Source organism: Natator depressus, chromosome 2 (assembly GCF_965152275.1).
Source record: "Natator depressus isolate rNatDep1 chromosome 2, rNatDep2.hap1, whole genome shotgun sequence".
Taxonomy (NCBI): domain Eukaryota; kingdom Metazoa; phylum Chordata; order Testudines; family Cheloniidae; genus Natator; species Natator depressus.
Window position 1 is genome coordinate 55,316,885 of NC_134235.1, and position 16,154 is coordinate 55,333,038.

Sequence of the window (16,154 nt, forward strand, 5' to 3'; positions counted from 1 at the left end):
TCTGGGAGCTGCTTGAGGTAAGTGCCATCCAGAGCCTACACCCCTGACCTCATCCCAGCCCTGATCTCCCTCCCACCCTCAGTCCCAGCCCATAACACCCTCCCAAACCCCTCATCCCCAGCCCCACCCCAGAGCTTTCACCCCCAGCTGGAGCCCTTGCCCCCTCCAGCACCCCAACCCCCAATTTTGTGAGCATTCATGGCCCAACATACAATTTCCATGCCCAGATGTGGCCCTCAAGCCAAAAAGTTTGCCCACCCCTGCCCTAAATAGACCTGACATAACTTCCCACATGTACTTAATGAGGTATATTATTTTAAATATTTTCTTTTTCATTGCACAAAATACAAACAGCTGAGTGCATGAACCCTGTTACTTTTTTCCTTCTCTAAACTCCACACAGCTGTGGACTCTGTAAAACAAATAAAAGGTCGTATGCTTGGACAGAAGCCAACCTTTATTTACTTCTGTGAAACCTGTGCTTTATTTTCTGAAAGACTTAAGCTACACCCAGGGAGAGGCAGCCACTGTAGATTAGACAGTTACCCTAAGATTTTTGCTGTTTCCTGTAGAAAACAGTGGCTGGAAAATAAACATTGTTATTTCACAGAGTTCAGCCCAGTCACAGGTTACTAGCTTCAAGGCCTTTCTGTCATTTCATGCTTAAACACTCTAAAAACCATCCTTGAACTGCAGGTGTTCCTGCCAAATTACTCCCACCTCCACACACAGAGCAAATAATGGCTTAAACATGTCACTGCAAATCTTCTGTCATTGTCTGTAAGATGGAGGGTTTATTTTGCTCGTCCCATTAAAACAGTTTATTCTAACATTGATAATGAACAATTTCTCATTAACCACTATCTAACTGAAGATTAAATTTAATCTAAGGGCAGTTCTAAGACCCTAATTTGCATACTGCTTATCTACTACTATGTAGCAATGTGATACAATGAACTGTCAAAAAGAAAAGGAGTACTTGTGGCACCTTAGAGACTAACCAATTTATTTGAGCATAAGCTTTCGTGAGCTACAGCTCACTTCATCGGATGCATACTGTGGAAAATACAGAAGATGTTTTTATACACACAAACCATGAAAAAATGGGTGTTTATCACTACAAAAGGTTTTCTCTCCCCCCACCCTACTCTCCTGCTGGTAATAGCTTATCTAAAGTGATCACTCTCCTCACAATGAACTGTCACAGGACCATGAGTGTGTACGAGACTGGTGAAATATCTGTCCATTCTGGATCTAGTAGCATTTAAATGTAGCTGGCCACAAGTTTAGTTATAATGATTCGTCATTACACTTAAACCACAATAGGTTGTGACTAGTCTTAAAGCAGTAGCATTGGAGAGAAGTCAGGACTAAGGATTCCCACCCCTGGCACAGCACAATAAGGCTACCCAGATCTGAGTGCTGGGAGGGTATGAAGGGGTAGGGGAGATGCAAGGAGTAGGCAGATTCATGGCTCCATCCCTCATATTCCGGCCAGTGGAACTGTCAGGTTGTATGAAGGGAGAGGAGGGGATATTCTGGACTTCAAATAAGGAGCATCACAATTATCTCCTGTCATGGAGTCACCAGGAAAATACTCTGGAACTACTCCATACTAAGCCAGTGGGGACTCTGGGGGAACATCTCCTCTCTCTGAGCATACTGTCTCCCAGGCAAGAAGCTTACACAGCTTCGACCTTCCTGGGTCTGACTTTGGAGCATTCAGCATCTCCTTCCACACCATGCACTTCCCTCAGCGAGTACTCCTGGGGGGGCTCCTGGTGAAGCTAGTGGGCCCTCCACCCTAACTCCGCAGTCAGATGTGACTCTCAGCCAGCTGGTAAAACAGAAAGTTTATTAGTTGACAAAAACACAGCGTTAGCACAGAAATCAGTTACTTTCAGCCAAATCCACCTTGAGGGGAGGGGAGCCCAGAGCCAGGGCCTAAGCCAGCAAGAGAAAGTGCCCCAAGCCAGCAGAGAAAGACTCACTTCTAGTTGCCTGGCCCCTGCCCTGCCCCTTGCTCCTCCTCCAGCCTTTGTCTTGCTTCCTGGGCCAAGAGTCACCTGGTCGCATCCCTCTCCTGTGTCTCAGGTTACAAAGGGGCAGCCATAGCATCCGTGCAGGCAGCTAGAGCAGCCCCTGCAAAAGTCACACACCCTTCTTCCCACCACCTAGACATTGGTGTAATACACAGGGAAACTGAGGGACACACAGCATTCATGCAAAACAGTAAGACTCACATATTATTTTGTATGCAAGTCTAAGGGAAAATCCCCATTATGTCACATCTCTCCCCCCTGACAGATCTAACTGAGCAGGGTCACTTTAGCCAGTGACCTGGGGAAGTTCAGGCCTCCCTCTCTGGAACATAGCATCAGCTATAACATTTTCACTCCCCTTAACGTGGGCCACCTCCATCTCATAATCCAGGAAGAACAGACTCCACTTCAGGAGCTTGGCATTGGCCCCTCTCATCTGGTGCAGCCACAGCAGGGCCAGCGGTCCGTGTACACAGTGAAGCGCTGCCCAAATAGATCTGACTGCAGCCTTTTAAGAGCCCACTCCATGGCTGCATAGCCCTGGCTATGGCTGCATAGCCCTGCTCCCAGGGCAGCAACTTCCTGCTCAGGTACATGATGGGGTGTTTCTCACCCTTTGCATTGGCCTGCCTCGGCAGCACGCCCAGCCCTGTGTCTGGGGCACCGGTGAACACCATAAAGGTCTTAGCACCGGGCACTTGACCAGATCCTCCTTCAGCATGCAGAGAGCTCTCTGGCACTGCCCAGTGCAGACCAGCTTGTCTGGCTTACCCTTCTTCCATAGCTTAGTGATGGGAGCTGGCACAGAACTAAAGTGGGGCACTACTGCCATCCCAATAAAGGCCTGGGCCTGTTTTAGTCTGCGGAGCAGGCCAGTCTCTGATCATCCCCACCTTGGCCGGCTCTGGCTTTAGGCAGCCGCTCACCACCTTGTGGCCCAGGTACGACACCTCTGCCATCCCCACCTTGCACGTCCCAGCTTTTATAGTCAGCCCTGCATCCTGGAGGCAACTCAGCCCCCTCTTCACCTGGGACACATGGTCCTCCCAGGTCTGGCTAATGGCACAATCATCATCAATGGAGGCTAGGGTAAAATTCTCCTTCCCCCTCAGTAACTGATCCCGCTGGCGCTGGCAGTTGACTGGTGTCTCCTTGAGGCCAAAAGGTAGGATCAGGGATTTGTACAGCCCTACAGGGATGACAAAAGCAGGTTTCAAACTGGCATCTGGATCCAAAGGCACCTGCCAGTAGCCTTTGGTGAGATCCCTGGTCATGGGGTACTGAGTCCCTCCCAACCCATCCACAATCCTATCGGGCCTAAGCATGGGCAGGCAGCAGATATGTTGATGGCATTGAGCTTCCGATAGGCCACACACAATCAAATCGACCCATCCTTCCTGGGGACCAGCACCATGGGAGACGCCATGGCTGGATCACCCCAAAAACTGGCTGGATCACCCCAAAAACCAGCATGTCTCTGACCTCTCCCTCCAGGGCTTGGGCTGTGTTCCCAGTTAATCTGAATGGGGAACACCTGATGGGAGGGCCGGCTCCTGTCTCTACTCAGTGGACAGCTCGGTTAGTGAGCCCAAGCCAGTTGGAAAACAGCTGTTGGTATGTGTGACAGGTGTCAGTCCTCCAAGCCCCTAGGGGCTTGGAGAGCAGTGGTCTTTGTAGCAGGCCTCAGCCCCACCTCCCGGGCATTGGGGAATTAGCGGGGGGGTGGGCCAGCCAGAGTCAGTAGCACGCCCCTCAGGCAGGGGAGTGCCGGGGTAGGGGAACGCAGGCCCACCCAAGTCCACTGCATTCCAGCCCAGGGCCCTGACAGTGGCGGGAGGCAAAGGTCCCGCCGCTGGGTCAGCGGGCAATCCGCACCCGCTGACAAAACACACCCACCCCACGGTGTAGTTGGGCCCCTGGGCTACTTCCTACCCGGTCTCTCTCAGGCAGGTCGCTCCAGTCCCTCCATCTCCTCCGGGTATTCCGCTGCGGGCAGCTCTTGAATCTCCATCTCCTCCGGATAACCCGCTGCGGGCAGCCCCGGTTCCTCCGGATAACCCGCTGCGGGCAGCCCCGGTAAGGCCTCTCCTTGCCCAGGGGTTCACCTGGGTCAGCAGCAGGCTTGCAAGGAAGCAGCCTGTGTCTGTCTCCCTCCCTGGTGTTCTCTTCACTGGGCAGAGAGCCCCGCCCTTTGTACTTCCTGTCCCAGCCTTCCCCTTCCGGGGATTGGCGGAAGCTCGGCCTGGCCCCGCCCACTCAGACCCAGAGGGTGGCTCCTTACCCTCTGGTTCGGAGGGGAGCCACACTGGCTCCCTACAGTATGAATGAATCTCTCTGATCTCTGCCTGCTGGGCAGGAGTTAGCTGGTCAGAGAGGGGAATTGATTCCAGCAAGGGGCCGTCTCCTGTCTTAGAGAAGAGACCCCCGCAGGGGATCTTCCCACTTCTCCCACTGGCTACACCAGCCTCTCCCCGTCACAGTACGACTCTATCATGTTGACCTGGTCTCCTTGGTGGCTGAGAGCCCAGTTGGGCAGTTCCACCACATCGTTCTCCTCATTCAGCTGCTTGATGACCTTGAAGGGCCCATCCCAGGCAGCTTGCAACTTATTCTTCCTCACCCGGATGAGCCCCCTCACCTGGTCCCCAGAGCCATAGGCTGAACAGTCGTACCAGACTTTCCGCCTCCCTTGGGCCCTGACTAGGTTCTCCATGGCTGGACCCATGAGCTCAGCGAGCTTTTCCCAGAAAGTCAGTACATACTCCACCACTGATTCTCCATTGGGAAAGGCCTTCCTGTCCCATTCGTCCCTCACTAAGTCCAGGGCTACCTTCTGAAAAGGCTCCTCTATGACAGGCAGGTGTCTCAAGGCTGCTTTACCCTTGTCCTGGGCCTTTTGCACCTCTGGACAAGGTAGCCCTGGTTGACAGCTGTCCCACCCTGGCTGTGGTTCCCCACAATCAGCTGGGGTCTCCTATCCACCTGGGCTCAGCTTTGCCCCTGCTGTCCCACTGAGGGCAGGCAGCAAACCCGCGGCTTTGCTCACAGCATCAGAGCCAGTGTGAGCCACCTTCCCTGTGTGCCAGGGAGTGGGAAGTATCTCTCTGTCTAGGGCTCTGGTTACAGACAGACAGGTATCCTGAGCTTAGCAGCTCCTCCCCCCTGCCAGCCAGGTCATTTGCATTTTCACTGACCACTTCAGTCTCAGCCAATGGTTCCCTGGATTCAAATTCAAATTCTTGGCCATTATAGGAGCAGGGCCTGGATCCTGTCCCAAATAGACACAGTCATTCCCCAACAGGAGGTCACAGCTGATATCTTGGAAAACCCCAACTACCAGCCAGCCCGACCCCTCCTGTGTCTGCACAGGGATTTGGGCCATAGGCAGGGTGAGGGGCTTCATCCCTGGGACCTTCACCCAGGTCACACAGCCCCTCAGCATCTGGTGAGGCTGCACCACCTGGGGCCTGACAACAGTTCTCTCTGTCCCAGGATCTCGCCACCCCAGGAATGTCTCCCCATTGACCATCACCTGCTCCCACTGAGGGTCTGAGGGGCCTGAGCCCAGGAGAGTCCAGGCAGACATATATGCTGGGGCCAGGAGTGGGAGCCAGTCTGCCACCCCACCCATCTGGCTAAAGAGCTCTGTGGCCTTGGGACCCAGGAAAGGGTCTAGACACCAGAGCCTTTCTGCCAGGCCAGCCTGGTTCCAGTTGCCAGGCTTCCCAGTGGCCTCGAGACAGGCATCTATATCTCCCCTCTCCTTAACCTGGGGCAGCAATTTAGTGTCGAGGTTCCCAGCAGAATTGGTACCCCAGGGTCCATCTCCACTCACCCCTGGACGGGTCCTTCTGCCTCTCAACTCAGCCATCGCCAGTTCATGTTAACTCTATCTCTCCTACTGTTCTGCTTAATGCCTTCCCTGTCTCTCATGGTCCTCTGACTTCTTAAATCTCAGCTCCAGTTCCATCTGTCTCAGATCCACCAACGGGGAACATGGTGGAGACTTCCTCCTGGTTGCTGACCCAGGTCGCCGGGACACCTGGCTGCTCCCAGCCTCTCTCGTGCCCCCTGCTGGGTCAGGAGCCAATGCGGGCTCTGGCGCTGCCTGGCTGTTCCCAGGCATTCTCGCGCCCCCAGCTGTGTCAGGAACCAGCTCCTTAGAGTGATCCTCCTCTTCCAACAGAGCAATCAGCTGCGCCTTAGTGAACTTTCCAATGCACAGCCCTCTCTCTCTGCACAGTTCTACAATGTCCTTCTTAAGGAGATGGTTATAGGCTGATCCCAAATGGTCATGGACTCATAGGCCTGTGCTTTCTCAACTCCACGCGATCCCTGAGAGGAAACTCCTCAGTGCGACAGTCCTTCTCAGGGGTCCACCTCTCTCAGGGCTAAGACATAGGCTCCCCCACCTCCTGGAACAGCACTTCTTGGAGCCTTCAGCACCCCCATCTCTCGCTAATCCCCCTTTGTTTTATTGTTCCCCAGTCGCTTACTGCAGGATGCTCTGTCCACATGGTGCAGTTTATCCCACCTTTACCACCAGTTGTCACAGAATCACCAGGGCAATGCTCTGGAACTACTCCATACGAAGCCAGCCAGGACTCTGGGGGAGCATGCCTCCTCTCTCTGAGCATACTGTCTCCAAGGCAAGAAGCTTACACAGCTTCGAACTTACTGGGTCTGACCTCGGAGCATTCAGCATCCCCTTCCACACCGTGCGCTTCCCTCAGTGAGCCCTCCCAGGTGGGGCTCCTGGGGAACCCAGAGGGCCCTGCACCCCAACTCCACAGTCAGATGTGACTCTCAGCCAGCTGGTAAAACAGAAGGTTTATTGGTCAACAGGAACACAGCATAGGACAGAACTTGTTAGCACAGAAATCAGTGACTTTTAACCAAGCCCATCTTGGGGGGAGGGGAGCCCAGAGTCAGGGCTCTGGCCCTCTCCCTGCACCTCACGCCAGCCAAGACAGACTCGCTTCCAGCTGCCTGGCCCCTTCCCTGCCCCTTGCTCCTCCTCCAGCCTTTGTCTCGCTTCCCGGGCCAAGAGTCACCTCGTCGCATCCCAGGTTACAAAGGGGCAGCCATTGTATCCATGCAGGCAGCTGGAGCAGCCCCCACAAGAGTCACACACCTTTATTCCCACCACCTAGACACTGGTTCAATACACAGGGAAACTGAGGCACACACAGCATTCATGCAAAACAGTAAGACTCACATACAACATTAACAAGGGAAAATCCGCACTACGTCACATCTCCCCTCCTAGCTGAAAGTCGGAGCAGTTTTAACTGGAGCGTAGGTGAACCTGACTCAACTTTCAGGTGAACCAGGGGGATTTTGTAGCTTTGGGTAGAAAACTTCCAAACCCAAGTTTTGCATGATATGAGAATCAAGTTTCCAGTGCAAGTACTTGTGATTATCAATTTGAAATTTCCTGCGTGAAAAGTATCCTGCAAGATTAGCCTTTCAGAAATCCTGTCCTTTTATGTTCACCCATGTGAATATTGCTGCCAGTGAATTGGTTTGTAAGAAAATTATTGAAAGTGAGCACAAAAGTGACACCAACACAGTCAAATTAAGTTCATTGGAAAAATTAACAATTTTTTGTTTGTTATGTTGTAGTCGCCCGCACGGGGTAGAGCTAGGTTCTTTCCACCTCATAAGCAAACAGATATATGAACATTTTAAGGAACTATTTCAATACTAAGTTATCACACATTATTTTTACCTGTGTGGGCTTATATTAACAGATACTGAAATGTCACTTCACCAGTCGTCCTAAGAGTGGGATAAAGAAAAACTTGAAATGGACAATAGACTGATGTCATCTCTGTAACAAAATCAGGAAGCTGTTTCTCAGATTAAGCTTTGTGATCTAACTCAGAGAGGAATTTTCAGTGTAGATTCCACAACAGACATTTGATTCCTATGAATACCCTGTCTGGCATCTTTTGCTAGACATAGATGTAGAGTGTCACAGGCAAGTGCTTTTGCAGTTAAGCTCCAGTGAGAAGTGCAAGGGGCGGGGGTGAAAAATTCAAAGGTGACACTGGTAAATGACTGCAGCATGGCCCAGAGAAGCTGGTGGAAACCAGACTGTGGGCCTTTGGCAGCAGAATGTCCATCCGCAGCATGGCAGTACAAGCTGTGTATAAATCCCATCCATCAGGGAGCCCAAAAGGCCTGAAAGTGGACAGGGCTGGCTGGGAAGGAAATGGGAATAGGCTTCCAGGCACATATGCTCTTGTTAGTTTAAAGTACTGCCCTCCCTGTAGGTTGTTTTTCCTACCACAAATGCCCCCTGTGGGAAGTTTGCATCCACTCTACACCCATGAGCATGAATCAGGTCCAGAGAGTGCACTTTAGTCATCGATGACGCAGAAGGATGGGGTTGTAACTAGAAAAGCACCTGTGTGTGTAAAAGAGTAGACCCTGGTGATAAAAGGGGCCTGCTTTATCTTATACCCTCCTGGTAATAGCTTTTCTTGTTACAATCCACTATTTGCTACTCCAGTGTGCAAATTAAACTCACTCCCTCAGGTTTACAGACACGTATGCCTGCATGTATTTATTAGCATTTGGCCCCGAGTAATCCTAGTTGTTGGCTCTGTGTTTCTGAGCAGGGAGGGAGAGAGAAAGCATTTGTATTTTCTTCTTCTTGGTAATTATTCCCCTAGTTTAGGTTTTGTGGGGGAGGCTGAGGGAAGACATGAGGTATGCTGGATGGTAGGAGTTGGTATAGAAGAGTAATATTAATCACTTCTCTAATGGGGTAAATTCTTATTGTATTGTTTAATTGGCATCTTGATACCATATCAGAGACTGCCTTTTAAAAGCACGGTGAACATGTACCGTAGTGTGCACTAGTTAGTTTAGGGGATTGAGGTTCCTTAAGGTAAACTGACAGGCTTGTTGTTTATCTTCTGCAGCTGGCCGTTTGTTAACACACTCTTAGATATTTATATACCTAATGGTAGCTCCTGGGTTGGTGATCAGATTGTGTGAAATGGCACAAATACTCTAGTCTAGGAAACTATGGGCATACTCTGAATGGGAGGCAGTGCACTTGCCCATGTGTGAACAAATCCCCAATAGCTATGACCTCTGCCATGTGGAGAGCCAGCTGTGACTCCCACAGAAAAAGTCTACGTTCTGATTTGCCACCTACCTTTTGTCATTCACTTGACCTGATTAAACATTGATATGCCATCCCCTCCTCCCTCACCATGCACCCCCAATTCATCTGCACTGTCCAGCAAACAAAGCTTTCAGAAAGACACACTCATGCCAAAAGCCTTTAAGCAGAGAACAGAGTAGGTCAGCATCTGAGATTTATACAGATCAGTGGGTACCTAAAGAGAGCATAGTGCTGGCTAAAATTAATAGTGATGAGGGTGACACGCACTTCCCTGTAGCTGGTCCCTACCAACCTCAGCCTGTTGGGTGACAAGTAACTTATCTAAAACCTGAACAAGACAGACATCATGTTCTCCTTCCTTTTAAGAAAGGAACTGATGATCTCTTGGGACACAGTCTGGGTAATTTGCTCATTAATTCTAGATTCCAGGCACCCCAAGATATAAAATAATGGATGTGAAAGATCAATGGATGAATTATTGATCTTGTCAGAGCTCTTTAAAGCTAATTACAGTACAGAGTGCTGAACTGAAGCGGCTGTTGGCTACTTACCACAGACATTAAAGTTGCTGAACTATGAAACGAATCCCACAATCTTTCAGTGTTTCTTCTCATGTATTTTCCTACAGGACCTTACCCCTTTGATTATGGTTCACAGGTTTCAGGGAGGGTTAAAATATAAATTTAAAAGTTCCTGCCATCTAAACAAACTTGGAAGTATTTCTAACAATAGGAAGCATTACCAGCATTTGTATATGCCTCGAGTTGAAAGGGAACCCAAATCCTCAAGGGCTAGAGGGTGACTGATACAGTTTTTAGATGCACTCACACTGATAAAACATCCTTGACATGATTTCAAAAGTCTCTCCCTTGCTCTCTCTAGCTGACATTTTCCCCCCGTAATTCCATCTTTAACAAGTTGGTCATCAGCGTGAAGAGGGACGAAGTACTTCTGATGAGAAATCAGATAGATAGTTGATATGAAAAGAGTTCTGGCAGAAGACACAGCGCCTAATATTCATGAAACACGCTTGCAGCTATTTCCTTGCAACTTGCTCAGATGGTCCCCTTATAGCCCCAGGCAGGTCTACACAGCTGGCACTATAGCTTGCAAAGGCCTTGTCTACATTACAATTGTCATTTTTTCCACAGACAAATCATTCTTGACTAGTATTGCCAATGAAATAGGCACACAGTTTCTATCCGCATCAAATGCATATCCGCTTTCTCTCATTACCTCCTTTTTATTGTACAAATGTGTTAACTATGACCATTGCAAGGAGACTCACTCTACTTATGTTTGAGTTCTCCGGTGTCATACAGGATCATATTCCACACATCTTTTTTTAGCACCAGCTTTTGAGAATCCAGGGCCACTGTGCAACAAGTAGGCGTTTAGTAACTGTTTGCACCAGTTGTTATGCAGTATTTGCTAGAGCTTGAAATTAAGTGTCTTCACCTAGTATGTCATCTTCCAGGACCCAATCCTGCACTCCCACTGAAGTTAATGGGGAAGGGGGGGGGGAGAGGGAGCTTGCAGGATCCAACCCCTAGAGGGTTGGAGGAAACAAATGGTAGCAAGAGAGGAGCAGGGAGAAGCAAATTATGTATAGAGGAAATATAATTATAGGAGAGAGCAAAATTCATAGGGCCTGAAGGCAAAAATTTAAATAGCTCTACTTTTGTATGATTTTAATAAACTCAGTTCCATCAAATTAAATATTTAATTCCCATCCTATACTTAATAGTACTGGGAAGAGACAGTTTGACACTAATATAGAGCATTTTTTTTCCGGGAGGAATTTTGTTCTTTAATTAAATCTCCCATTTCTCTCCAAACAATTCCACTGGCAACGCAAATCATACACTGCATGATTGACAGGACATCATGGTGTGTAATCTCATGCAGATGGGGGACAACATATAGAGGACATGGTAAGTTTTTCTTTCACCTGTCACTCGAGAAAGCCCAAAAACCTTATTAAAAAGAATGTTTCAGATTTTAATGAAATTGTTTAAGCATCTGATTAAGATACTTTCAATCTTTAGACTCTGGTAAGCAGCCCCATTTTCCCCCCCACAGTGCCTGCTATCTGGCTTCCGTTTGACGTGCCCACCATGGTGAAAGTTTACCCAATCAGGACATTGCCAGCAGTTCTAAAGCTTCATCCACACACACTCATTCGTGAAAGCCACACACATTTCCCTGTGTTTGTAAATGATTTAATACTATATATATATATATCAGCATAAAGACATCTAGCAGGCGTGCCTTGGTTCCTTATTTAAAATAGGTTCTGCATCACCATATAGGGCACCCTCCCTCACGAATAAGAATGGAAATAAGGCCTTGTCTACTTTTTTAGCAAAAATTCCCTATCAGCTACAACAATAGTGAGAGCACTAGTGTAGAGAAGGGACCAACAATATTTTAAGCACTGTTGGGAGCTTCTTGCCGACCTATCTGCACTAGCACTCCCAGCGATGCTAAACTGAGGGTAGCAACCATGGGAAATTTTAGCAAATGCTCAGCAGCACATCCACAGCCCAAGTCTTCCTCCGGAATCTAATTCCACTCCAGGGGAAAGTCAGCAGGGTTCATTACTGCAGAAAAAAAAAATCACTCTCTCGGTTCCCCAGCAGCATGGCATACACCACAGTGTTGCTCCTGAAGTATGAGGGACTGAGCTCAAGTCTCAGCTCTGCAGCTTTCACATGGAAGCATGAAGTCAGAGTGCTCAGCTTTCCTCTAGTTGGTATCTTTTTATGTAGTTCTAAGTGTAGTTCCCATTTCAAGCATGGGGGCCCAAAGGAGAGAGTAGAAAACAAAATGCATAGATAGATGTTTAAAAGTATATGTTTTATATAAATCATGCTTCTCCCTCACATGTAAAGAGGAAGGTTGGGCCAGTAGTGAGGGTGCTGACTTGAGAGACCTGGGTTCAACTCCCTGTTCAGCCACAGACTTCAGGTAAGTCACTTAGTCTCTGTGTCGCAGTTCTCCAGGTGTAAAATGTGGACAATAGTTTCCTTCTTCACAGGGATGTTGTGAGGCTAAATACACTAAAAACTGAGGCGCTCAGATACTGTAGTATCATATAAGAATCTTTAGACATGTATGTTTTTGTTCTCATAGATGGTGGGCTCTGATATAGGGACTGGGTGGGATGGTCAAAAGTGAGTACATGTTTCATTGACATTCAAAGGAACATGTATTCCTAAGTGACTTAGGCACTTCTGAAAATCCCACTCTCCAACTAAGACACTGCTTAATGCAGCATGGGGACAGAATTCTCAAAAGCCCTTGCCAATACCATGGCACCCAGGGAATTGTTAGCCAGACAAGGATACGGCTATGATTTTCACAGCTAGGACCACACATACAATTACATTATGTGAATGCAACGTAAGCTGTATCCAGCTAATACATATTACTGAGGTCTTATTTTGCTGTGAATTATGCCTTGGGAAAAGCCTGCCTGGTCCAGAAAAGAAAGAGTTTAACATTTTCTAAAATAACATACTCTAAATTGTGCGTATCCGTTTCCTCCCCCAGAGAAATTAAAGCCCCCAGATGATTAGTCAGGTCTCCTTCTGATTGTCAGACAACTGGAGGTCTATAAGATAAAAGAAACAGTACCACATGACAAAAAACAAAACAACATGGCTCAAGTACTAAATATTGAGCACTGAATAACCACAGTGAACAGTTTATGATCAATCCATAGAAGGGCAGCAAAATTGCACACAGATTCACTGAGGGTCAGATTTTGCCACATTTATGCTCAGAAGTATCCTCACTGACTTTAATGGGACTGCTCAGAGTAAGGTCCTACTGGACATACAAGTGGAAGAATCTGGCCCTAAATACACTTGCATAATAAATCAATTTGAAAAAATGACATTCTGCTTATGAACATGTCAGGAGCAGAATAAGCAGCTAAATACACAAAATATATCAGTGGCTGTGAATCATTTATTCCACTTTAGCTATTTTGTGCTGCAGACACCATAAAGCCTTTACTAGCTCTTCATAACCATTTACTTGCTGGGAAAAAAATCAACATCATGTGACCAATAAGGAAGATCCTCCTGTGTGTTTTGGGATTTATAGCCTAACCCCACAATGTGCCAAGCACCATCTGCTCTTAGTGGTAGATAAGAATGCTTTCTACCCTTGAAGATTCTGGCCTATATGCCCCCACTTTATGGCTCTCGTTCTGCTCCACATTTAAAAATAAAACAAGTTTTTAAAAAAGCAAGCCTTCCGTTGACTTTAGGGGAAAGGAGCAAACCCTCTGATAACTCTGAATTTAGTTAAAATATTAACTTCCAAGTTGAATTACCCCACTAATGACTAACTGCTAAATATGGCTGTAGTTTGACCATATACAATATGCTGAAAATATGATTTCATGAAGCCATATATTCTGATACAAATGTGTTCTAATGTTTAAAAAAATGCAAAACTTCTTTTATTCATAAGAATAATATCAGATGGTAAATAGGGAAATGAAGTAATTTTTGTCAGAGTCAGTTTAGGGGAGACAGCTCATGACAAGTTTGGAGTAATAGGTCGACTCATTGCTTCCACTTGCAATCTGTGTTGCCATGTCAGGGACCCAGCATTAGGGAGCAGCATGAACAGGGCTCTTGCTCTGTGAGTTAACAGATGCTGTAGATGTTCTCAGAATCTGAGTACAAGACTATGATTGTAGTGAGGCAGCCGCCCCACTCCCATATAACAGGGGTAAAAAGCAGCCCTGGATGGGGCTGGGAAGAAGAGTGAAAGCAGCTGAGGGAGTGGCAGACCACAGGTGTGGCCAGCTCAATCAGGCCACAGCTGGCCCTATAAAGGGGCTGTGAGCCAGGAGCTGAGGCAAGTCTCACTCTAGCCCTAGAGTGGGCGGGGTGAGTTGGGGAGCTTCAGGCTGGTAAACCCCCAGGCTGCAGGCCTTGTTGAAGGCCTATCAAAGGTACGGGGGCTACAGAGATACAGCCTGGAGATAAGTAAAGGCAGCAGGTCCTAACCACTTGCCAATGATGAGTGGCCATTATACTATAGTCTGCCACAGTGAGTGGGGTCTAGATGATCACTGCCAGTAGCCACTGAGGCAAGGTGGGTTTAGAGGTTTAGGGGTTCCCCCTGGGAGGGTAGACCCAGACTGTGGTGTACTGTTGGGGCAGAACCCTGAGGTAAAAGGGCACTGGGGTCCGGGAGGGACATGGGGCCAGCAGCAGGCAAGACACCAGCCAGAAGGAGGCACTCCAGAGCTGAAAAAAGCCAATTCCCAGATAACCAGCAGGAGGCGCCGTGCCAGTGAGGCTTTGCTACAATGTTGTTAAGGTCCAGACTGTGGGAGGCCTTCACTAATGGTTAGCACAGGAAGTTGATCTAATTGTTGGAACAGGAGTGACCAGGCCTAGTGGCCAGAACCCAAAGCAGAAGCAGGGTTACTTAGTCCAGGGAGCAAGCCAGAGACAAGAGCCAGGAAGCAGGAGCCCAGGCTCAGAAGCTGCATCCCAAGTCCAAGGAGTGAGCCAGCAATCAGAGGTCAGAACCACAGTATCAGCTGGAGCCAAGAACTGGGAGCAAGAAGTAGGAGATTGGGAACAGGAGTTGGAGTCGGAGGCAGGGACAGTAGTCAGAGACAGGAGGAAGGACCAGGAGCATGTTGAGAGCAAGACCAGCTACAGCCTTGGAACACGAGTGAGGAGCCAGGAACCTACACCTGCCACAGGGTTTAAGAATGTGCCTGCTGAAGTCTTCAGCCAATCAGGAGGCCAGGTTCATTGGCTGAATCTGGTTTCAGCTGTGGGTCCCTGACACCTGCAATGTTTTCATGGCAGCCCAATCACTGATATAGAGGGGCCTATCTGACACTAAAAGGAGGAGCAAAGCAATAGGACAAACGAACACCCACCCCCCACCAAACAATGCTGGAAACAGTTGATCTGTATAATGTAAGAGTAAGCTCCTCTAATATGCATAACATCAATTGCCTTATAGGTTGTTGTCCAGGGGTGGGTTGTTTGCTACTACAAGTTACCATTTTATCATTGGGCTGCATATTTGCTTCCTACAGATGCTATTTTACTGGTGAGTGCAGAAATTGCAACATGCAGAAAATGCACCAAGAGCTATATCAGGGGTCTCAAACTCGAATCACCAGGAGGGCCACATGAGGACTCGTATGTTAGCTCAAGGGCCACATCACCCCACCCCCTACTCCGCCCCTGCCCGTGGGGTGCAGCAAGGGGCTCAGGACAGGGGGTTGGGGTGTGGCAAGGGGTTGGGGTGCAGGCAGGGGGCTCACGTCAGGGAGTTGGGGTGCAGGAGGGGTTCAGGTTCCAGCCCGGCACCGCTTACCTTGAGCGGCTCCGGGTGGCAGGGGTGTGCACTGAGGCCAGTGTAGGCTCCCTGCTTGCCCCGGCCCCATGCCACTCCCCTCCGGGAAGCGGTGCACACCATTTCCCTGCGGTCCCAGGGGGAGGGGGGAGCAGAGAACTCCAGTGAGCTGTTCTTGCCTGTGGGTACCTCCCCTGAAGCTCCCATTGGCCGTGCTTCCCCGTGTTCCCGGCCAGTGGGAGCTTCAGGGGAGGTAACCACAGGCAAGAACAGCTCACGGAGTTCTCTGCTCCCCTTCCTGCCCCCCCCCCCCGGGGGCTGCAGGGAAGTGGTGCGGGGTCCTCAGTACCACAGGGTTGGCAAATCCGCAGGCCGGATCCAAATCCCTGAGGGGCCGGATCCAGCCCGGGGCCATAGTTTGCCCATCCCTGGCCTGGAGGTAGGCTGGGGACGTGGTGCGCTGGGGGGGCGGGGAAGCTTGGCAGGCTGCAGGGAAGAACCCCGCGGACCACGTGTTTGAGACCCCTGAGCTATAATCAACATTTTCACTACAATGTTCACTGCCAAAAAATGAATAAAGTCAAAGAGGAACAGCCACAGAAGGTGCCGATAAAAAGCAAGGA